We start from the raw sequence: 24174 nt of genomic DNA, 5'->3' as shown, positions 1-24174 counted from the left end.
TCAAGAAAAAATGCGTCTTTTTTGTGTTTTCTGTTATGTTTAAGGATAAACATTGGTGGTCAATGTAGAAAAAAAGCCTGATATTTATGTTTTGCCCCATGTACAGAAAAATCCTGTTGAATCTGTCACTCCTGTATTACTGAAGGAGTGGTTTTAAAGCTGTGTCTTATTTGTTTGGTCAGCATGATTCAGCCTCTCAGCCCTGCCAAACCCCAACCTGCTGCATTTCTTTCCACTGTTTACCAGAGCCAAATGGTAAGACCCCACCCACATATGGTAAGACTGCAGATCTCATCTTTGCAGCACCAACAACAGAAAGAAATGACGCCTGCATATTGGTATTATCACGTCAGCCCGGCTCACCCCTGGGTGGCCGACCCCGAGTCGCTCAGCATGAAGCACACCTGTGTCATTCAGCTGACCTCGGATCAGCTTGGACCTGTCTGGCTGAAGCTAATGATGTATTATTCATAGACTGCCACCATCTGGCACAGCAGCACACTGAGCCACTTCAGCACTCGGCCTGCCAAAGACACACGAGCAAGAAAAGGGCGGAATATTATCAGAACAAGTGCCTGATTTAGAGCCTTGGTGTTCAGGCTGAATGAAGAATTATAGTTTGAAGGTGTGTTATGCATTGGAACATTTATCCAACAGAAAAGTTCTGAAGGGACAGTATGGGCAAGAAAATGTAATCAAATGCTCACACACAATTATATCTAATGTAGATTTGTTTCTGATAGATACTACTTTGCTTCGTAGTCATTGTGTAGCTCATTTAAAACATGGAGAACTGCCACATGAGACACCATCAAAAGCATGTTGTCACAAGAAGTACAACATTGAATCTGTAGTTTAAATCCTGGCTAGTAAATATATGAGGTGTGGCTTTTAAACAATTAATCTGGGATCATGCCAGGTCAACCACAGCATGCATACATGAGCTATATGTACATGTTGAATAATAGGCAACAACTTTATAGCCAATACAACTAAATTACAGCAGTTAATCAGCTAATCATTACATTATAATTTAATAGAGGCAGCTCACACGTTGTAGCTTGTATAGTTGTTGTATATTGCGGCTTTTGTGATTTGCTAGTTGCAATGTCTCAATTTGGAATAGATTAGCTGTTCCCAGTACATATTGAACCAGTGGACACCACTTTTGTCAAATAGTTCAAACACAGAATACAGCACTGCTTCATAGTTAATGCCTGTCAATTCAAACTGGGAGAAGCTGAAACCTCATAGAAAGAAGAAGCATTCACACAGGTGCTCCACTCAGCCGGGGCGGAACCAATCTGCGGCTGCAGGTTTGCTACCTGCAGCATAAAAAGGGACACACGCAGCACTGAGGAGGAACGGAGAATGAATGAGCTCCTCAAACAAAGTGGCTGTGAGCGTGATGATCTGCGGCAAACTGTGCAGGACTGCTTCATCTACAGAAATCCAGGTAGCAGCCGGTAAGAGCAGAACCATGAAAGATCTGGGAGACTGTTTAACCTGCAGATGTGAGCCGCTGCAGAACGTGTTAGCTTTAGCTTTAGCATTAGCCACGGAGCGGCTGGTTGTTAACTTTCTGATGTCTGTATGCCAATTATTGCTGTGTGTTTGTAATTGCTCAACTGAAAATAAGATTGCAGGCTAACTGGTGCTAATTAGAGGTTTTCCAGCTAAGGTTAAAAAAAACAGTTAATTCATTCTGTTCGTAATGGTGGGTTTGTACTATGCACTTTATTCTATTTGTTTATTTATTGGATCTGGAACGGAATGCACTTTAAAAGTCACTTTATGCACTTTAAATAATTTTAAAAATATGAATTTAAAAGTATAAAAATAGTTTAAAAAGTCTGATAGAAATGTTGAGTAAAATTTGTTAAAATGTGATTAAAATCAACTCTTTAAAATGCAGGTAAATTCATGTGTGGCATAGGATTTGTTTGAAAATTGGTCATGCCATGATTTGTTGCTTCAGTTATTTGATGATGAGGTTAACAAACATAAATTGAGCAGCATTTACTAATGAGGTGAAATTGTACATGGGGAATGGCTGTTACTATCTGCTGAATGCAATATTGTGAACATTGTTCTTTTGTGTTTTGTTTAAAGGTTTTTCACCTAAACCTATCAACTAACCCTGTCAACTAAACCTATCAACTAAGTTGCCATCTTTGTATTCCATTACTTTGCGACCATTGCAAAATAAAAGAGAAAGAAAAGAGAGCAACTGTCTGACTCATGAGTGGAGTCCAGCTCACAACCTGGGTAGATGAAAGATCCTTTTTAAGTGGGGAAACTGCACACAAACCCTCAAAAATCATCAATGATATTCACGCGAACACGACAATGCCAGATATTAAGAAAAACAATATAAGGAAGTACAGTTTGGCAAGCCACCACTTGAGGTCGCTACAGTCAAATCTTTGATACTGTTTGAACTCCGATGCTTCACAAGCACAAAAAAGCACCAGCAGGATTTCATCAAATAATCTGACAGCCATTTCTAATCTCACTCGGCGAACGTCAGCGCTGATATTTTGCAGCTTCTTGGACTCCTGCACATTTAATCACCTCTGACCCACTTGTCTGTCCAGAGTTCTTCATGGTGTGGAAGAAAAATACTGTCTTTAGTTGAGTATCATTATTTCTAGTGCTTCTAATAATACAGCAAACAAATCTCCAGCTCATCAAGTCAATTTAGTGCGTTACTGAGTCTGCAAAACCCTTTGATTTTAAAACAATCATTTATAGCCAAATTGATTCAAAAATATTTCGGAATAATGTGTATTTTTTTCTAAGTTCTTGTGCTATGATCTGATTCATTCTGCGGCAAGATACTGACACTCACTTCAAGAAACTTTGTGGAGCAGATTGACATTTAGGATGATGAAAAATTAATATAGTACTGAGAATTGGGCTGTACATAATTTATTTGAAAGACAAGATTTCAGAGTATGCAGCTGAGATCTGACGTTTTTTCCACTTCAAACTGCATCATCCTTTTTAGCCGTCCATACTGAGAACTGAGCAATGCTTTGTTTAGGAAGATAAAAACAAATTCTGACTTTGTAAGTATGGATAATGCATAAAGACTGAGCTGGCTGTTCACACATAAATCAGTCCAGGACCTGGAGAAAGCCTGGAAGAAGAGATAATATCCCTTTAGAGGATAATCTGTAGATACAAAACAGTTCGATTCTGTGTAAACTTCAATGGAATTTCTTTTTCTTTTTGCTTTTGTACCAGAAGACCTCACAGACATATAAAACAACCTCAAAGGGGCGCAAAACAACTTCGGACATGCAAAAAAAAAGCCTCATACAGACATAAAACAACACAGAAGAGATGCAAAAGGGACTCAAAACAACCTCTAAGAGACACAAAATAACCTCAGAGACTCAAAGCAACCTCTGAGAGACACAAAACACCTAAAAGAGGCACAAAACAAACTAAAAGAGAGTTTAAAAAGCCTCAAACGCTTAAACACACACAAAAAAACTTCCAAGGGATGCATGACAATCTAAAAGAGACTCAACCTCAAAGCGATGCAAAACAACCTCACAGATGCAAAACAACCCAATAGAGACACAAAACAACTTCAAAGGCACACAGAACAACCTAAAACCTACTCAAAACAACCTAAAAGACACAAAACAGCCTAAAGAGAAAAAACAAAGCCGTAAATATAATTTAAATTTACAATTTTTACAATTTAAAATAAGCTTGGAAAGAAATCACTGGTTAAATCTGTAACTCTGTGTTACATTTTTACGTTTTCTAAAATTGCAGATTCTAGATTACATACAAATAGAAAAAAAAAACAAAATCATGCTAAATTTATAGACAGAAATAACACCGTAAGACTGTATAGGGTGGAACATACTGTACTGTGTGCAAAAACTCACTTCAACCTGAGAAAAACACCACATGGTGGCGCTCAAAGCAAACAGTAACAGGGCAGCAATTACTCTGCAGAAAGACATTAGTATAAAATAAAATTTAAAAAAAATCAGCAATGCTATGCCAGAAGAAGTTCAATCTGTCGGATGAATAATGACCTTAGAAAGTTTGGCTTTATTCTTCTATTAGTCCAGTGTGCAGAGTTTTTAAATCACGTCAATATACAAGCTGGTTTCTAAAAGTGGCTCTGATGCCCGACCATGAGGACAAAACACCAACCTGACAAATAATTCATCTTCATTCACAACTGCAGAGTGATGAAACGTGTTTTTCCTCAGAGGATCATCTTCATATTCACCTGAAAGATCACCAGCCAGCTGCAGCTACACAACAGCAAGCGCTTTAAATGCTCCCTCCTCTTCACCGAGCTTCATTCTGACATTACTGAGCGCCAAGCATCTCTAGTGAAGCTCACACTTGTCTGCAGCTCTTGATATCTGTTTCTTAATTACAGAAACAAGCAGGAAATGTGACTTTGTTTCACATGACTGTTCCGCTGCAGAGCACGGGAAGAAGCAGCTAACAATACAAACTGTTTGTGTCCTCGTTTGTGCTGAAAATAGAAGCAGTGAGAGGGCTGAGGTGGGGCCACATGGAGACGGCATGTGTTGTTGTTCAAGGAGCCAAAATAAAAAGCTGGAATGAAGAGTCAAGTCAACACGTCGAGCAGCCGGATGCGTTTCTCTGCCGAGGTGACGTCGCTTCCACTGAGGTGATACAACTAAACATTTAAGCACAGTCTCTAGCTTTTAAAAGTGATAATGTGCTGACATGATGAGTAAATCATCAAAATAACCAACAGTTCCCATGGGGGAGGAAATGTTCCACTTACTGAGGATTTGCTACTCCATAAGTTTGTCATCACTGTTAATTGAATATACATTTAAAACCATGAATATGAAGAAAAACAGAACAGGCACTTGTAAAGAGTGTAGTCACTCAAATTCAAGCACGTTTCTGGAAGTACGTTTTGTTCATGATTTAGTTATTTGTTGTTTGGAACCCAAAACTAAGATCTGGTTCAAAATCTCAAGAAATAAAACTCCCACAGCCTTGAAATTTGGTGAGGACACAGACAGAATGGTTTCCAGCAGATCTTAATGATTAAATAGCTCCAACAGAGGCCATATTTTAAATTATTAGCCCTTAAAAATGGAAAACATTTTCAAAATAAGTGTTGTATTGGGGTTTCAGAAAGTTTCCTATAAGTGTGTATATATGGCTGTATCCATATTTTCTACTAAAATACAGTCTTTGGTCGACATTTCACCAACTTTTGAAGCCTCTAACATCAGTAGAATTTTATTTGTGGCAGGTATGGCAAAAAAAGATTCCAGATTTTTGCAATATTGACAAAATGGTGACTTAAAATCATTGGTGGGGCCATAAAAAGCTGGTGTTCATTGGGATCTATGTGTTGTCTTTATATGTGCAAAGTTACAAGCTGTTTCCATGTTGTCCATGTTGAAACTTAATCTACAAGGTTTATTTTGTGTGACTGAATATTCTTTATAAATACTTGAAATGAACACTAAACAGGAACTGATAATGTAGCACACATCACAATAAATGTCCGACAAAAACGGCATTTTAGTAGGAAAAAGGATACATTCATACACTTACAGGTACTTTTTGGAATCCCAAAGCCACTCTCCTTTCCATTTTTTTAAGAGTCAATAATTAAAAATTTGGCCCCTACTTGAGCCATTCAATCCTTTGGATCCACTGGAAACATATTTATTGGTCTCCTCACCAAATATCATGGCTGTGGGAGTTTTATTTCTGGAGATATTGAACCCTAAATATGGCTTCCCAAATAATTAAATCTGAGATGGTGGAGCAGCGCTGCTATCTGTATTGACATGAACTGCCCTTTAGATGCCGTTTTTCTTCATTAAATGGCCGAATAATAATAAATAACATGCAGATTAATCAATAATGAAAACTCTAACTGTCAAAACTAAGTATTAAATACTTAAAATAGACATTCACTGAGATGTCAAAGTAAATTTCCATATCCAAAATCTTCAAGTATGTATCAAATACATGAGAATCCACTTTATAGTCCATTTATTTACAGTAGCCATGTTTACAAAAGTCACAGATAAAATGGAAAAAATCTCAAAAGCAGCTCCAAAGTAGACTTTTCATACAGGCAACACTCGATAAATTACAGATAAAACATGAAAAATCAAACCATATTTGTGCAGCAGCTTTTGAATGAATTGCTACAAGTGAAACAATCCACGACTATCGCACTAAAGTAATTAATTTTTAAACTGATGAAAAAGTTACCATAAAACCAATCAAAATACTTTCAAAATAAAAGAGAATAAAACTTAATAATTTAAACATAATTTAATAATTTTAACAAAATAAATCTGGGGGAAAAATTACTAAGAAGGAAAAATAAATTAATAAATGATGAAATTAAATAAATAATGTCCATTAAAAAAAATTATAAAGCTGCCAAGCTTAAAAAAGGTAGGCTTTTAGGCTGCACTTTAAAATGACTAAAAGACTGAAAGGGTCAGAGGTTCACACAGACAAGTCGGCTGCTGCACGACCATAAAGTGCTTTAAAGGTAAGTGAAAACACTTTAAGATTCAGTTCCAGACCCTGACAGACACCTAATGGAAGGAGTTCAAAATAGGTGTAATGCGTTTTCTCCTTCTGGTTCTAGTCAGGCAGCAAAGTTCTGAATCAAATGCAACTGATTTATAAGTTTTTGGGCCGGACCAGATGGAGAGCATTACAATAGTCTGGCCCGCTGGATAATAAAAGTGTGCACTGGTCTCAGCGTGTCACTCAGATGGAGAAATGGCTGCACTGGAGCTTTATTTCTGTGATGATAAACAGCAGATTTGGTGACGTGCCCCACTAAAGCCCTACAGTTTGATTCAGAGTCAGAAATGACACCAAGGTTTCCCTGATAATTTGATTTTGTGGTCGGTTTGTGTCTCTGAGCCTGTAATTAAAATTCCCGTTTTATCCTGATGGAATCTGGAACAGATGAGTGAAAATAAACTCAGAATGTGTGTGGGATCCGATCCTGGTTACTGTCACTGTAGGTTGCACAAAGTTTAACTTCAGCTTCAAGACCCACAGCAACATAACACCCAAGACTGCCCAGCAAATAGACACATCCACAGCTGCACACCAGGCATTAGACAGACAGACTGCATATCTGACTCACCTGACTAGACGTTGATTCTCTTGCTCTGTTATTAATCCATCCCCAGATATTTTCAACGACAACCACCCTAGTTTCATTTAGGTGTCAACTTCCCAACTTTTCATTTGCTTCGGGGTCAAAGTGAAGCTTCCTTCAGGAAATCCTCTCTGTTAACAGTTTCCTTGTTACATTTGTAGTGGACTCACTTCATGTTTTGAAATTTAGTGATTTTATATTTGAGAAAAAAGATGTCATCTCCACCTATCCTGATCTGACAGCTGATTGCGTTTGTCAACTCTGCAGAAATCGAGATTCATCAAACCAGGCAATGACTCTGTGTAAATTGTAGCCTCAGTTTCCCGTTTTCAGCTAACAGCGTTGTCACTCTATGTGGTGTCCTGCTGCTGTAGTCCATCTGCTTAGGGTTTGATGTGTTGGCCACTCAGAGATGGTTATGTGAGTTACTGTTGCCTGTCTATCATCTTAAACCAGTTAGACCATTCTCCTACTGACCTCTGGAATCAACAAGGCCCAGAAAACTGCTGCTCACTGGATTATTTTCTCCTTTTTTTTGATCATTCTCTGTAAATCCTAGAGACAAAGTGTTTTAAACTGGGGAATGCTTTGTTTTCTTCTAATATGCATATCTGTATATACAGTACATGTGGTCAATAGAAGAGCAACTCACAACAGCTTTAGGAAGAAGGGGGATGAGCTGGTACAACATTGGAGATCTCTGCAGAAGAGTTCAGTCCAAAGAACAGCTGAGATACTGAACAGAACCTTCAAACTCCCAGAACGCTGATGGAAATACATAGCTGCCCTCCATGTGGTGCCGACAGGGAGATTTTTAAACGTACATACATCTTAGCTCATTTTCCAACACTTCCAACTGTCAGTTAGTCAACGTCAGCAACTTCATGCGTCACTATGGCAACAGCAAGCAAGTCCCAGTCGTGTTCATTACTATTTAGTCTCCCCTGGAAACATTTCCGCTGCAGTCTGTACCAGGCAGTCTGTGTGCTTTCTGGAGGCTATTTGCAGTTCCTTTCTCTATTTGGTTGTGCTTTCTTGCATTGCAGTATTTTTCTAAACATTCCTTGTACTTTATCTGTGCTTTGTCTTGTTGCTTTGTACATTTAACTTTTAGAAGCCTCACAGTCAAGGAGCCGTTTCAAGATACAAGTGGAGCAATGCAATAAGATGTTAGGCAATCAAAGTTTTAAATAAATATCTTTACTAAAATAGTAATTGTGTGTCAGATCGAGTTTATTTGCACAGCAACCTGAGTTCACCAAAGTCCTGTACATGTTATAAGACATGCAACAAAAAACAAGACAGAAAACTGAGTAAATAGTTAAAAAAAAGACTACAACTCATAAGATCATTTTATTAAGAAAATAACTGTTTTAATAAAAAACTTGGCATTAAAATACTGAAATGTTAAGCATACTGAGCACAACCAAAAGCTGTTGAAAATATGCACACCTTGACATTTTTCTTATAAATGCCAATGAAGGTGGAACATTTGATTGAAAGAGGACAGCTGTTTGAAAGTTTGAAACTGCCATCACAAAGGCAGCTTTTCTGAATTCCAGATTGAATGTATTCCTTCTACAAACATTTTGAGAGTGTTCTGCAAAGTCCTAGTGATGCTTTTAATGGTGAGTTCTCTTTTAGTTACCAGAATGTTCAATTTGAAGCTGGAATAACTACAGACATTCTGAAAATGTTTGGTGTTGTTAGAACATTATGCTTTTATGAATGTTGCAGAAAGAATGTCCTTCCTTTGTTGTCATGTAACATTACAGAACTTTTTGAGAATGTCTTCTAAAAGTGATGTGTTAGCTCAACAACATCCTCAAAAAAATGTTCTGTCATCTGAGGCATTGATTACAACTTGAAAACATCCTTTGAAATTTGGTTTAAGAACGTGCTTCATTATTGCATAATGTAATCTGTGGCCCTGCAGCTGAATTGATGTCTTAGTTCACTTTTAAACTTGTAGGAACATTATTTGAAAATCTGAATATCCTCAAAACGTTCTTTGAGCATTAGATTGAAACTTATAGCTGATGTCAGTGGGGGAACTTCAACTTCTATAGTTGGGATGTTGCTCCAAACTGGGACCAAAAGTGCAAGACTAAGGTAATCCACATATGTGATAAACAGAGATGAGGACATTTTATGTGCTATATGTATGAACTATATGTAACATGAAAATCAGTTGATCTTAATCTTTTCCATTTACTTCACACATGCTCTATGTTCAAATTTTTACCCTGAGCCATTTTCTATGTGTGTTTTTCATGTATTAGTTTGTTTCTTTTTACCTTGTAAAGCGTGATGCAGATAGAATCTTTTCTCTGGACAGTGATGCCATAGAAGAGGTGGATGCTTTGAGTTCCTGGGTTCGGTCATCAACACAAAAGGGAACTGTACCCAAGAAATCAAAAGAAGACTTGCAATGGCCTGAAGCATAGTGCAAAACATGACCAAGCTATGGAAAACTAGACTTTCTTCATCCCTCAAGGTCAGACAACTGAGGTCAACATTCTTTGCAGTCGCATTATATGGCTCCGAATCCTGGACTATGATTCAGTTCAGGTCAGCTTCAGTCGTTGCCGACTATGCGGAAGAAGATCAGCTAAGTTTTATAGATCGTGGTAGACAGGTGTCTCCACCATCTCTTCAGTTTCTCTAGATTTACTGCTTTGCCATTTTTGACTCCCTTGTGTAGTTTGCAGCGACAAACTGCTCAGTCAGTGCAGGTGGACATCCATGATGAAGGCTCCATGTTGAAGTCTTTAAGGAACCTCCTCTGATTAAGATACACTGCAGGCAAGAGAAGCGCTTGATAAGTACGAGGACAACCCAAGCTGCTTTAAACGTCCTGGCTTGAAGCTCAGCCCATCAGCTAACCAAATCCCCTGGACAACGTAGTCAGCAGATAAAATGAGACTGGATTCTTTTGAAATGTGGTGCTACCACAGGATCCTGAGGATGCCATGAACAGAAAAGAGAACAAATGCATCTGTACTCAAGGAGCTAGGAGTCGAAAAACCACTGCGGGCTAACATCATCGCAAGGAAATTCATCTACTTTGATCATGCTACCAGATATCATTGCCTTGAGAAAACAATCATTCCAGGGATGGTTAACGGAAAGAGAAAGAGAGGTAGATCTGCAGCAAGTTGGCTTGACGACATCAAAGAGATCACAGGAACTGGAAATGCTGAGGTTACTAGAGCTACTGCTAACCGTAGACGATGGCGTTCTCTCACTCGTACCACACTAGCATTTACTTATGCTACATGACTTTAGAGAGAAAGTGCTATTCTCTGATTTTGATCAGTGCTGTATAGCAATCCAACATCTGAAGACAATTTCACCAACAAAGACACTGATTGTGGTTCTTCTGAAAGCTTCACCTTTGTCAGTTTTAAGAGACAGTATAAGACATGGCTGATTAACAGTCAAAGCTGTGAGCATTGAGAAAATCAGGCACTTTACAAAGCAGGCACTTTAACTATAAGCACTTTATGACAGGCTATTCCTAGAAAGCACTTTACTAAAAATAATAGCACTTTAAGGTAGGTTTAACCCAGCCATAATTAATTTGTCGTCATTGTTTTTTGTTTTATTATATTGTTTTTTGTACATCTGTAACATTGTATGTTTTTCTTTTATGTTTGGGACAACGAATGGAAATTCGCCTTTTGTGAAATCCAGCTTATTTAATGCAACCTCGTGTAAACTTATGAGATTGTATATTCATTAATATGCACTGTCTCGTCCAAATAAAGAAATGAAATGAAACGAGTTTAAACAAATCGCCACATTTCAGAAATATGTCAAAACTCAAAAAGTTGCACCAACAAACTGTATCATTCGACAGATTTGTGCCTTTGGTTTTAGAAGTAAATGCCCACACAAGTGGAAGTTTTCATCAACAGTCATCTAAAAGTAACCTATTTTAAACCACTAAGTGTTTTTTTTAGGGTTTTACGGTCATGTTGATGGCAATGGCACATAAAATTTACCAGATTTGCACCATTTCATGCAGTTGTAAACTGAGTAAGGCCTCTGGTTTTGGAAGCAAGTTCCTAATTGCTGCCCCAACAGGTATCTCAGAGTGACTCATTTTAAACTGCTAGCTGTTTTATTAGGGTTTTTACAATGGCTAACATTTAGCTTCTGCTTGAGATTAATGGCACATAGAATTTTGAGCAATGATGGGATTCTTTGAACTTCTTTTTCTGTTTGTATCTGTGAGTTTTCTGCCAGCAAACAATGTTTTCTCTAGCAGTTCTTATGAATTTTTATTCAGGATTCAACCTGGAAAGTTTTGTGAAGAACTTTAACTGTCCGTCTGGCCCTCTTGGTTTACTTTATTGTATTTTGGCAGAAACTGGAGACAGATCAAGAACACTTATTACAACAATAAGAAAACGTACGTTTCTAATGCTGTTCAAAAGAGATGCTTCCCCCAATGTGTGCAAACCGACTGAGTAATCACAGCTAAATGCAGTATATGACTTCAGCTGCTGGAATGAGAATTATAGCAGGAGGGGGAGGGCGTGTCCTGAAGAATCCATGGATCACAGAGCTAACAACGTTTTCTTGTAAATTCTTCCAACACAGCCAGCCCAATAAATCCTCAGCTTAATTCCTGTGTGAGTGTATGTGTCAGAAAGAGACACAATTCAAATGGAGAAATGGTAGACATTGAAGTTGTTCCACAGGTGGCTTTTAAAAACATACAGGGTTTGGATTCCTTGGTTTTCTTTTTCGCTGTGTGGGGGCTCTACAGACCCAAGTGCTCTGTTAATAAAGAAACAGTTATTATACTAGTTTTTGGTTTCTTCTGGCTTTGTAAAAAGCCCCTGTGGGAAATTAACATTCCCTTTGACATGAGGAGGAAGGAAAATACAGAAATGACCTGAATGTGTTTTTGTTGCACCAAACATTTAACCTTGAATATGTTTTTGGGGAATTTGGGGTGGAGGAGGTTGTATGTCAAAAAATTCTGACCCATAGCAGAGGATCTTATCTTTCAAAGCAACAAACCCTGGATATCTTTTCGTTATCTGACGTCACCAAGCCAAATACTTCTTTCAATTTGTCAAATAAATCCAGGGTTTGCGAATCTAACTATGAGCGTGTTCACATAAAACATATGATGTTGGCACCAGGTGGACAGGTCTAAAGCTGCATATTTATCTCAAGAAGAACAAACTATCTAAACCAATATACAGAATTGGTTTAGATAGCTGCTGCAGCAAAGGCAGGAAAAACACAGGCGGAAGAATGCTGAATGTATGAGTTAATACGCTTATCAATAAAACTGCTCCATGATTAAGACACAAGTAGATCTGACTATGATTGCATTTGTGTTTTCCATTAAATGCTTTGCTTAGATGTAGCCTTTTCTTATAGCACTTCAGCCGTGTTCTTTCAGCTGTAACCCTGGAGGTGTTAAAGAGTCCTGAGAGTAAAGAACAAATATAAAAACATCATTCAAACCACGAGGACATTTACTGCAAATCTTAAATAAGGGCAACAAGTACAAGGCTTTAGTGCTTTATCTGTCTCTGTTTAAGGATTACATGGCCGTACAAAGGCGCATAGAAAAATAAAATTGCTTTGAAATTGCTTGCAGTCAACAAGCAAAAAAAATAAAAAATCAAGAAGGACTGGAGTTCTTGTCAAGGAGAAAGGGGTTTAGATGCTGGAAGTCTTAAACCACCTCAGAGATCCAGTCACACTTCCACAGGGGTTTAGTCAGTAGGAGGTGTTTTTATATGCACTATCTTGAACATAACTTGATCCAGAGCGGAGATGAATTTACATTTTTGGTTGAATTTAACCCAAAGATGTGAGTGTTGCATTCTATATACAGACACAACTGAAAACAACAGCTTTCAGCAATGGTGGGTAATGCTTTGTCCAATACATTTAAGGAAAAAATTACACTGACCAGCAAACTTATTACACCTGTTCAACTCCTTGTTAATTTGTACATCTAATCAGCCAATCACATGGCAGCAACTCAATGCATTATAGGCATGTAGACACGATCAAGACGACTTGATGAGGTTCAAACCGACCATCAAAATGGGAAGAAAGGTGGTTTAAGTGACTTTGAACGTGGCATGATTGTTTACTGGGATTTTCAAGCCCAGCCATGTCTACTGTTTGCAAAAAATGGTGGGAAAAAGTAAAAACATCCAGTGAGAAGCAGTTTTCTGGGTGAAAACAGTTTGATGCCCGAAGTCAAAGGAGAATGGCCGGACTGGTTCGAGATGATACAAAGGCAACAGTAACTCAAATTAGCACTTGTTACAACTAAGGTTTGCAGAATATAGTCTTTGAATGCACAACAATCCTGAAGCAGATGGATTAGAACAGCATGAGACCACACCAGTTGTTGCTTCTGTCAGCTCTGTCACGGAAAATTGAGGCTATAGGTCACCAAAATTGGACAATAGAAAATTGGATTAGTGTCGATTTCTGCATAAATTTTGGCATAAACAACATGAAAGCATGGATCCATCTTGCCTTGTATCAATGGTTCAGGCTGTTGCTGATGGTGGTGTAATGGTGTGGGGGATATTTTCTTGGCACGCTTTGGGCTTCTTAGTACCAATTGAGCATTATTAAACTCCACAGCCAGCCTGAGTATTGTTGCTAACCATGTTCATCCTTTTTATGACCACAGTGGGCCATCTTCTGGTGCTACTTCCAGCAGGATAATGCACCATGTCACGAATTTAAGATCATCTTAAAATGGTTTCTTGCACATATCGCTGTACTGCAATGCCTCCCAACAACACCAGATCTTAATCGAATAGAGGGGATGTGGTTAAACAGGAGCTCACAAATCTGCAGCAACTGCATGGTGCTATCAGAATGGAACGAAATGTCTCAGGAATGTTTGAAGCACCTTTGTTGAATCTATGTCACAAAGATTTAATGCAGTTCTGAATGCAAAAGGGCCCAACCTGGTAACTAGTAAAGTGGCTGGTGAGTGTATATTTATATGTATACATGCACACAAATAAGCAGATACCCAGCAGGACACAACATGCTACGTCAACCTTATACATGTAGTCTCACACACATTTTACCTTGCAGTGTCAAATGGTATCTTACAAATGTGTTGAAGTTTAAAAAATTGTTTCTGTGTCAAAAACTAAAGTGTCTTAAGGAGCAGAAAAACAGCCACCTGACGAAAAGGTCGCTGAAGGCTAAATAAACCTGTCAGCTGTTTGCTTAAGCTGTGCAGCAATCAAATTCCCCCAATGAATGAATGGTGGGAAGTGTTCTTAAGCAGAGAGGCTGCTAATTTCTTCAACAGGCCGTGTTTTTCCCGTCGGGACACGCTGACATCATTTTGCTCTCGTGTTTTACAGGAGGTGACATCTATGCTGAAACCCAGCTATGAAAATATGGAGGTGAACTGGAATTATACAAGCCGGTGGCACATAAACATCATGGGGAGTATGAAGTCAGAAGTGTATGTACACCTGCATGCTACTCTGGCATTTTGTCCTCGCAGATCTGCCAAGCCTCCCTGTGACTTTCCAGCCTGAAAAAGCTGCATTTTTAACTGCAATTCTAAGCCAGCTACCTAAACAAAAAACACCTGAATGAACAAACAATCTAAATATGAATGAAGGTGTGTTCCAAACCTATTGCTACTTCAGGTCTTTCTCCTTTTCTTTGCAAAGGCTATGAGAATTAATCGATCGTTGACTTTACACGTGAGGTATGAGTTGTTTTCATACAGTATTCAACTTTAAATGTGTTTTACAATAATTTGTTAGGTTTTTTTTTACCTTGTAATGAGCTAATCTCTAATTTTAATAAGTAGTATACACTCAAAGGCTACTTTATTAGGTACACCTTGCTTGTAAATGGTTGGACCCCCTTTGCCTTCAGAATTGCCTTTATTCTTTGTGGCATACTTTCAACAAGGTGTTGGAAACATTCCTCCGAGATTTTGGTCCATATTGACATGATAACATCACACAGTTGCTGCAGATTTGTTGGCTGTACATTCATGATGCCAAGCTCTCGTTCCACCACATCCCAAAGGTTCTATTGGATTGAGTTCTGGTGACTGTGGAGGCCATTGGAGTTCAGTGAACTCATGTTCAAGAAACCAGTTTGAGATGATCTGAGCTTTGTGACATGGAGCATTATCCTGCTGGAAGTAGCATCAGAAAATGGGTACACTGTATTAATAAAGGATGGACATGGTTAGCAACAATACACAGGTAGACTGTGGAGTTTAAACCACGCTCAATTGGTGCTAAGGGGCCCAAAATGTGCCAAGAAAATATCCCCCACCCCATTACACCACCATCAGTAGCCTGAACGGAGCAGTTTCTGAAATACTCAGACCATCCCGTCTGGCACCAACAAACATGCCACGTTCAAAGTCACTTAAATCCCCTTTCTTCCCCTTTCTGATGCTCGGTTTGAACTTCAGTAAGTTGTCTTGACCACGTCTACATGCCTAAATGCACCGAGTTGTGGCCATGTGATTGGCTGATTAGCTATTTGTGTTAACAACAAATTGGACAAGTGTCCCTAATAAAGTGGTCAGTGAGTGTATAGCAGGTCAACATGGCTCACTTTAAAGTAATATCCAGATTTCAGAAGCATATCAAAAGTCCACTGTTGTACCAATAAACAACATGACCCAAAAGATTTGAACAATTTCTATGCAACTGTAATCTAAGTAAGCCTCCTGGATTTAGAAATGACTAACTAAATGCTGCACAAAAGTTGCAATTATCATCAAGAGTCATCTAAAAGTGAGCTATTTCAAACTGCTTTATTAGGGTTTTATGGTAATATTTAGCTTCTGCTTGATGTTAATGGTACATAGAATTTTGAAGCTGACAAAATTAGATAGTGTTTGCCTCCATCCAGCAATGATTGGATGATCAAAAGCCTCCCACTGAGCTTAATAAACCGTCACATGAAGTGAATGTGTTGATTCCTTCAGTGATTTTCTCATCAAATTTTGTCCTTAACACAAACAACATTTGAGGATTCTCAGAGGCCCACAGGACTCTAAAAGGGATCTAAAAAGAAATTCCTGTGGATTATACTTCCATTTTTTTCATTTTTACAGTCCCCTAAGACACCAAAATATAAGAGTAAAGCTTTGCATGGCGCTTTTACCCCCCTTTGACTCTCACACCGATCTTTGACTTTGATGAAAGTAGCTTTCACGGGGCCCTAAACACAATAGGTCCCTCCACTCCTCGCATGCCCTTGCGAGGATATATGTCAAAGCTGTAACATCATACTCTAAAGTATCACTTCGGCTCTCCACAGGTCACATTCCTTCCTGATGGTGGAGGGCATGTGAATGGATGTGAGCAGACAGAAGGAAAATGAGAAGTGTTAAAAGAAAAAGAAAAAAATAGCAAGAAGGGGAAAAAAGAAGAAGAAGAAGAAAAGCGAAGAAAATTGCAAGAAAAAAGAGGAAAAACAGAGTTATGAGAGCGAAGTTCACGGACGCAGAGCAGCTTCTGGCATGGCTCATCCTTCCCATCATACACATTCCTGTCTGACACGCTCACAAAGCCCCATTGTACTGAACTGAATCTGACTCATATCCTCACCGCCATCAACCTTATAAGCTACCACCACATGCACACAAACACACACGTTTGGCCTTGAGCCACCTCCATTGTGCAGAGTTATGGGCTGACAGTTTTAATACGGCCTGTAAATGATTCCCTACTGTACGGAGAGAAGGTGTGAACTTCAAAAGATAAGGAGGAGGAGGAGGATGGAGGAAAGATGATACGGTGCTGCTATAATGTCATGTGACCTGTGGATGAAGGGGTCACAACATGCAACCAACTCTTTCTCCCCCTCACCTGTCTTCATTCCTGACAGCTCTTTGGTGCTCAGAAGTCTGCAGAAGATCAGAGGCTTCGGTGGCAGCGGTAGAAGGAGCACTTTGATGTTTACTTTTACTTAGTAAGCATGTATGAGCCGCTTATGTACCCAGTAGAGGCCAATTATAAAACAAATGAAGGACAGCAAAGCTAGAAATAAAGGTCAACAAAAATTACAGTAACAAAGGAAAGAAAAGGACAAAAGCACAGCTCAATGTCAGTGTAACTGTTAGACAATGAACAAAAAGATCTTATAAAACAACATAGTTAATCCTAAAATCATTGTGGGCTTTTAGACAATGCTGTAAAGCCTTGATTATGTCTCTTATGGATGCACACACAAACACCACAGAGGCGAAATTGTTGCCATTAAGGCCAACTCATGGTTTCTGCAAGACTATGAAAGCAGCCAGTGGATGGTTGAGTCATGCTACTATATGTAGGCGTTGCTCTGTTGTGCCGATGGTCTTTTCAATCTCCTCTTAAGATGTACGTTTATCAGAGGGCATTTCCTGATTTTATGAGTTTTTTTGTTTTATTGTTGTATTAATGTTTCAGCTTCTTTAATATTGTGTTGGTTTTATACACCATGTTGTGCTTGTATTCTGATGATTTGTTTTATTTTACTTCCATTGGAAGCACTTTGCATTCTGGATTTGGAAAGTGCTGTTTAGATAAAGATTACTGTCATTATTATTAATATTATTATTTTTGCCTCGCATATCAGAGAGAACAACGCGTGGGGCTCCTGTGGATGTTTCTGAAAGGCTGGCTGTGACTGTGTTCTTTCTACCACGTCAATGTGATTATTCCTGAGGTGTCTTAAGCACAGTGAGTGGACATAGCACAGGGTTTCTGGAGAATTTAGAACTTCCAGCTGTGTTTAAGCATCAGTACTAGAAAGCATGGACACATCAAAGCCCCTCAAAATTTGATAGCAACTACTTCAAATAGAATTCTGTTAAGGATGAATTTTCAAGGAGGGAATGTTGGAGAATCCCCTCATGCAGTCTGTCCTCAAAACAAGCATCTGTTATACTTAGCATGAGTTGTCCTGGTGCATGAGCAGTTTGTGAGCTTGCAGTGCAGACAGTCAGTGCTGTCATAAATTCTAAGCTGCAAAGACACAAAACTTGGATGACAAAATTTGGACAGCATACCTTCGCTAACCCTTGTAAAGTATGGAAAGCATGAATTATCATTTCCTGTTTTGTCTGCTGCTTAGAGTCCACAGAAAGGACTTGTTTGCTTTTGTGTGCAGCAGGTTTACTGGAAAGCATTGCCCATTTTCACCCATGTAGCACAGTCACCATGCTGACACTAACTTTGGGCTGTTTGCTGAGAGCGCCATGTTGATTCTTGCAGACATTTTATAGACATTTTACAACACCTGAAAGTATAATGGTGCCCTTAATATACTCCTTACATAGGCCACTGTACTTGGCTTGGAGGACTCCGTTCTATATATGCACGGTAGCACATATCTGTGTAATCCACTGCTGCTCTTGTAGCATTGTTGCTGCCTGAACTGCCAAAAAGTTGCAGAGGGGTCCACACAGACTCTTGCAGACCTGGGGAGTTCTTGAAACTTATATTAGTTTGACATTATTACAACGTTTCATTTCCCATGTTTCTTCTTTAAATATACACAGATCAGGCAAAACACTATGACCACCTGCCGAATATTGCGTTGGTTCCCCTTTTGCTACCAAAACAACCCGTTAAGGCATGGACTCCACTAGACCCCTGAGGGTGTGCTGTGGTATCTGCCACCACGATGTTAGCAGCAGATCCTTTAAGTCCTGAAAGGTGCGAGGTGGGGCCACCATGGATCGGACTTGTTTGTCCAGCACATCCCACAAAGCTTCACTGGATTGAAATCTGGGGAATTAGGAGGCCAACTCAACACTTTAAACTTGTTGATGTGCTCTTCAAACCATTCCTGAACCATTTTTGCTTTGTGGCATGGAACATTATCCTGCTGAAAGAGGCCACAGCCATCAGGGAATACTGTTTCCATGAAAGGGTGTACATGGCCTGTAACAATGCTTAGGTAGGTGGCACATGTCAAAGTAACATCCACACGGATGGCAGGACCCAAGGTTTCCCAGTAGAACATTGCCCGGAGAATCACACTGCCTCTGTCGGCTTACCTGTGTTCCCCAGGTAAGCGACACACATACACCCGGTTATTTACATGAAAACATGATTCTTCAGACCAGGACACTTTCTTCCATTGCACCGTGGTCCAATTCTGATGCTCACATTGTTGGCACTTTCAGCGGTGCACAGAGGTCTGCGGCGATGTAGCCCCATACGCAACAAACTGTGATGCACTGTGTATTCTGACACCTTTCTATCAGAACCAGCATTAATTTCTTCATCCATTTGAGCAACACTAGCTTGTCTGTTGGATCAAGCAAAAGACCCAGCCTTTGCTCCCTACATGCATCAGTGAGTCTTGGCTGCCCATGACCCTGTCGCTGGTTCATCACTGTTCCTTCCTTGGACCACTTAGATCCTGACCCCTGCAGACCAGGAACATCCCACAAGAGCTGCAGTTTTGGAGATGATCTGACCCTGTCGTCTAGTCATTACAATTTGGCCCTTGTCAAACTCGCTTAAATCCTTATGCTTGCCCATTATTCCTGCTTCTAACACATCAACTTTGGGGACAAAATGTTCACTTGTTGTCTAGTATATCTAATCCACTAACAGGTGCCGTGACAAAGAGATAAACAGGGATACTCATAATGTTATGCCTGATTGGTGTAAATCCAACTAGTGAGCCACAACAAAATTTTACATGTCAACTGTTGAGATTTACATCACTTAGACGACCTTAGAAGACTCTTGTTTGGACCTCGGGTACTATTACACTGGCCTGAGGCTAGTTATATGGCTCAAACAGCCAATAGTAGTCAGCCAGCAGTTATAATTTTTTAATTTCTTATTGCAAACCAAGCAGGGAGACCTCAAGCACAGTCAAAAAAGGTAACAACAAATGCTGCTTTCTGATGTTTTACCATGTTTCATTCAAATTTATTCAGCTGTGAACTATCCTGAGTGAACAGTCAAACAAACCAGAATGTGGATTCCATTACATAGACGACTTAAATATGAGATGCCACATTTCTGCGTTGCTACATCAAATGGAATCGCAGATGCCTTGAGTATCACTTTCTATGATGTTCATTAAATTTAAGCCTGATATATCCAGTATCTTCGAACACGTTATGATCTCCAAAGCAATTTCAATCCTGAACTTGAACAAAGTTTTTCACACGGAACGAAAGAAAAGAGAAAAACAGTGGAGCTAAATAACTTTGTTGTTTTTCCCAGTACTTGCATCATCATGTCCACGGCAAGTTTTCCTCACGGACATCATGTCAACCGAGGTTCAAAGCGAACAACGGTGTTTTCTGGCAGTTAGTTTCTCCTCATCACATTAACACTTAAATAGACACGGTGAACGTTTGCCCCACAGTTACGGTGAAAAGAGCGGGCAGGTTTTTTTTTTCTCTCTTTTTTTTTTTGGGAAGCACTGCACCCGGAGAGTCCAACGTCCCCGGGGCAGAGGTGTGTGTCCGCTAAAGGGGACAAGAGAGAAAAATCCCCAAATTCCCTGTGTGAATGGCACGGAGTAATTAATCTCCAGCAGGGGTTTGCCCTCCTCCCTGACATGTGAGTGACACACTGTGCATGAGTGTGTGTTTGTGTGTGAGACAGAGGTGTTTGATTGCCTCTCCCCCGGGCCTGCTCCATCATGTCTGCTTCTGCTTTTGATGTTTCCCCCCTTTTCTTTTCTCTTTCCTCTTCTTCTTCATCTCTTCTCTCCGCTGCCTGCTGCGCTCAGTGCACCTATTATTCTTCTTTGGTCTTCTCCACTGTAAAAATGGATGTGTGAATGTGTGCATGACGAGTCGGAGCTGACAGTAAGCTGATATGTGTAGTCGAGGTACAGTGCATTGCTCAAGGGCCTGTATGAGTTTTTTTTTTTTTGTTTTAACTATTTTCTTTTGAGGTGAACTATTCCTTCAAGCCATTGGAGTTTAAAGCTGCTACAAATACATATTTTAATATTTACATTACATCAGTGGCCTGTGCATAATGTGAGAGGTCGCTCATTGCCCGCAGAGAATTATAATCTGGCTCTGCAGTCGCCTACAGGTCTGCAGTGCTTTCGGTTTCATGGTCAACAACTTATTGTTTAATTTCAGTCTCCCTACTCTCAACAGTGGCATTTCCAGCAGCAGCACTCAGCTGCTTTAAGTAAGAAAAAACTTGACTAAAGCCATCGTACAGGACTTTTCCTGTAGCAAACAGCAGACACAGTTAAAACCAGCAGTGGAGCCAAACACTTTTCTCAAAATCAGAGCTAAAAGAAGGTTTTTTTAGGTTTATATTCACCAATGTTGTATTTATAGGCCACAAGTCACCCCAAAAATCAGTTCCTGCAGGTGAAATAATTCAGTTTATGAAGGTTAATACATTACAGATGATTGAGGTTTTGTAACAGGACTGGTTTGTAAATTGGTGAACCGGGTCAAAGAAATTTAAATTCAGCTGACAGTTTGCTTTTCCATCCAGTGCAGATGCATGATGACACAACATCAGTATTGACAATATTCAGTGCAGGCTTAAGTGAAAACACACCAGTCTTTTCTTTGTGTAAATACAAACTCCAGAGAAACAAAGCCACTACAGAGCAGTTAGTGTGAACTGACGGGGGATCCAGGTGTGCCACCCAGGGCCAGGCTGGGAGATAATCCAGGTCAGAAATCTGACTTCAATTCAGGTCAGTCTGTCTCCACGCAGTCACCATTTTGTCGATTTCAATTGCAGTGTAAGCCAGAAAACCTGCTTTTAAGAAAATTCTGCATTAAGGGAGAAATTCCAATTATTGTCAACTGCAGTTAAGGTTACAGGAGAAAATATTCATACATACAGTCATGAACAAAAGTTTCCACACACTTGTAAAGACCATATGTATCATGGCAGTCTTGAGTTTCCAACGACTATAACTCTGAATTCTCATTGATAGCGTCATTGAAACACGTCTCTTTGTCACACACAAAAATTAATCATGTATTTTGCTTCTTTTATAGATTTTTTAAAGGTCCTCTGCAAATACGACACTTCATTCTTAGAATCAATGGTTTGCAGAGGATTTTGAGATCTGCAGCTGCTTTAAAGTGACTTTCTTGACTTGGTCGAGACTTGCTTCATCAGATCTTTGCTGAGATCCTCAGACTTCCCCTGTAGTGTTTGTCGTTGGGTCTAATGAGTGAATCAAGTGGACTCTCATTAAATTGGCTCAGAGGAGTCATCAGCTGTAGTCAATCATAATTACTCATTAGAAGTTAAGAGGACAGGTCACTAAGAAAATTTGATTAACACAACTTTGTACATCACCAAAACTGACAATTTAAGTTTTCTATAGATATACTTTAGACCCAGCAAATGTCACATCTCCTGAAGACCTCTAATAAATCTATGAAAGTACTAAAATAGAGGGAAAAAAATCAAGAGTTATAGTGAACTTGGAAGATCAAGGTTGCCATGATATTCATGGTCTTTGCATATGTGTGGAATCTTTTGTTCACAACTGTTTTATATATACATACACACACACACACACACACACACACACACACACACACACTGTATATTGTTGTTTACACCTGACAGAAATTAATGTGCAGGTATTTATTTTCCATATTATTTCCATGCATATACACCTCGGGCTTTCCTAAATAATATTTTGCAGCTTATTGGTGTTTTAAAACACAGAATAAACTAGCTACCAGTAGTTGTAATATTATAACTTGCTGGGAAGAGTCTCTGGAATGTGTATGAACTGTATAAGCAATGTCTATTTTTCAAAACCTGCCAAGTGAAGTCTTTTCTGCATGAAACTACCTAAAATCGACTTTTCTTTCTTCTTCTTTTTTTTTTCATCTGAGATCGAATCAAGACTGATTCCAGCTCTAATGCATTACCTGGAGTTTGAATGAACGTCCCGGGAAAACAAGCGGTTTTTCAAACACAAGTCACACGTGTCTGCATTTATCACCTCTAAATGCTGCAACATTTTATTTCCCATAATTGTGCTTCTTTAAATAAAAAAAAAATCCAACTGGTGAGCAAACCAGCGACAGTCTACTGGCCGTAAACTGAGAAGCAGCTATTGGCGAGCAACACTAAGTGTGTGTTAGAGCTGCAGCCGAGGGAAGGGAGGAAAGCCTGCCACATTAATGACAACCACACTTATGTAAAGCTCCACACAGTATTTATAGAGTCAGCTGGGCTTCAGAAGGCCACAGTCGGAAAGTCCACAAACCACCAGTCATGACACACAGACGCACAACAAGATGCTCACACATCCGCTCAGTGGCTGTATAGTTTAAATCATGTGAAATACACAACTAGAGAGATTCTTCTGTTGTTTGGTTGGTTTCCACGCACAGAACAGTGATAAATGTGTCTGCACCGAGACAGGAGGAGGATTGGGTGGAAAAATTTAGACTTAAGGTCAATGCAGGTGAACAGGTGAAGACATCTCTTTTTTTATCTGAACTCCTTAGAATTAATGATGAATCTGAGACACAGTTTAAGCTCGTTTGTACAAAATGGACTAAAAATAAAGATGGCAAAGTGACGCTTAATAAAATGAAATCCAGACTGAAACCACTAATTGTTGAGTGTGGTGTTGATGTTGGAATTTTCTTACTTTCTTTTCTTAAATTAATAACATTACGATGACCCCAAATGACTTTCAGACTTTTTTGACAATAAAAATAAAATCTCTTACGAGGAAGCTCAGGCTATTTTCTAATTCCTTTCAGATTTATTTCTAAAAATATCTGGACTATAATCTTGGCCTCTAATGCTCTGTTGTTGTTTTTGTGTCAAACTAGTCCATGTTGCATTAGCGCAGAGTGTATTTTAGTGTCGGTAAGAGGCATTAGAGGTGAATCTGGTTGACAGAAGTGGCCCCGCTAGGTGTCTCTGACCCGACTGTGACCCGAATACGACTTCAAACTTTCTGTGCCGTATTTACCGGAGCTACATCTGTGTTTACAGAGCTGCCAGGGAAACTGCACGCAC

At 39.4% G+C, this 24174-nt stretch overlaps 1 long non-coding RNA gene across 2 annotated transcripts; it reads left to right on the top strand.

The window, feature by feature from the left end:
- Positions 1 to 1259: 1259 nt before the first annotated feature.
- On the top strand, positions 1260 to 23757 carry LOC129348612 (uncharacterized). 2 transcript variants are annotated; one of them, XR_008601232.1, is made up of 4 exons: positions 1260 to 1466; positions 4527 to 4675; positions 14554 to 14657; positions 16493 to 23757. It is a non-coding gene; the product is annotated as an uncharacterized LOC129348612 (long non-coding RNA). The 2 variants fall into 2 exon arrangements; XR_008601229.1 differs by lacking the exon at positions 16493 to 23757 and having other exon boundaries at positions 1265 to 1466; positions 14554 to 16484.
- The last annotated feature ends 417 nt before the right edge of the window (positions 23758 to 24174 follow it).

This window comes from Amphiprion ocellaris, chromosome 1, assembly GCF_022539595.1.
Source record: "Amphiprion ocellaris isolate individual 3 ecotype Okinawa chromosome 1, ASM2253959v1, whole genome shotgun sequence".
NCBI classification, from domain to species: Eukaryota; Metazoa; Chordata; class Actinopteri; family Pomacentridae; genus Amphiprion; species Amphiprion ocellaris.
This window is presented reverse-complemented; position numbering and strand designations above follow the sequence as displayed.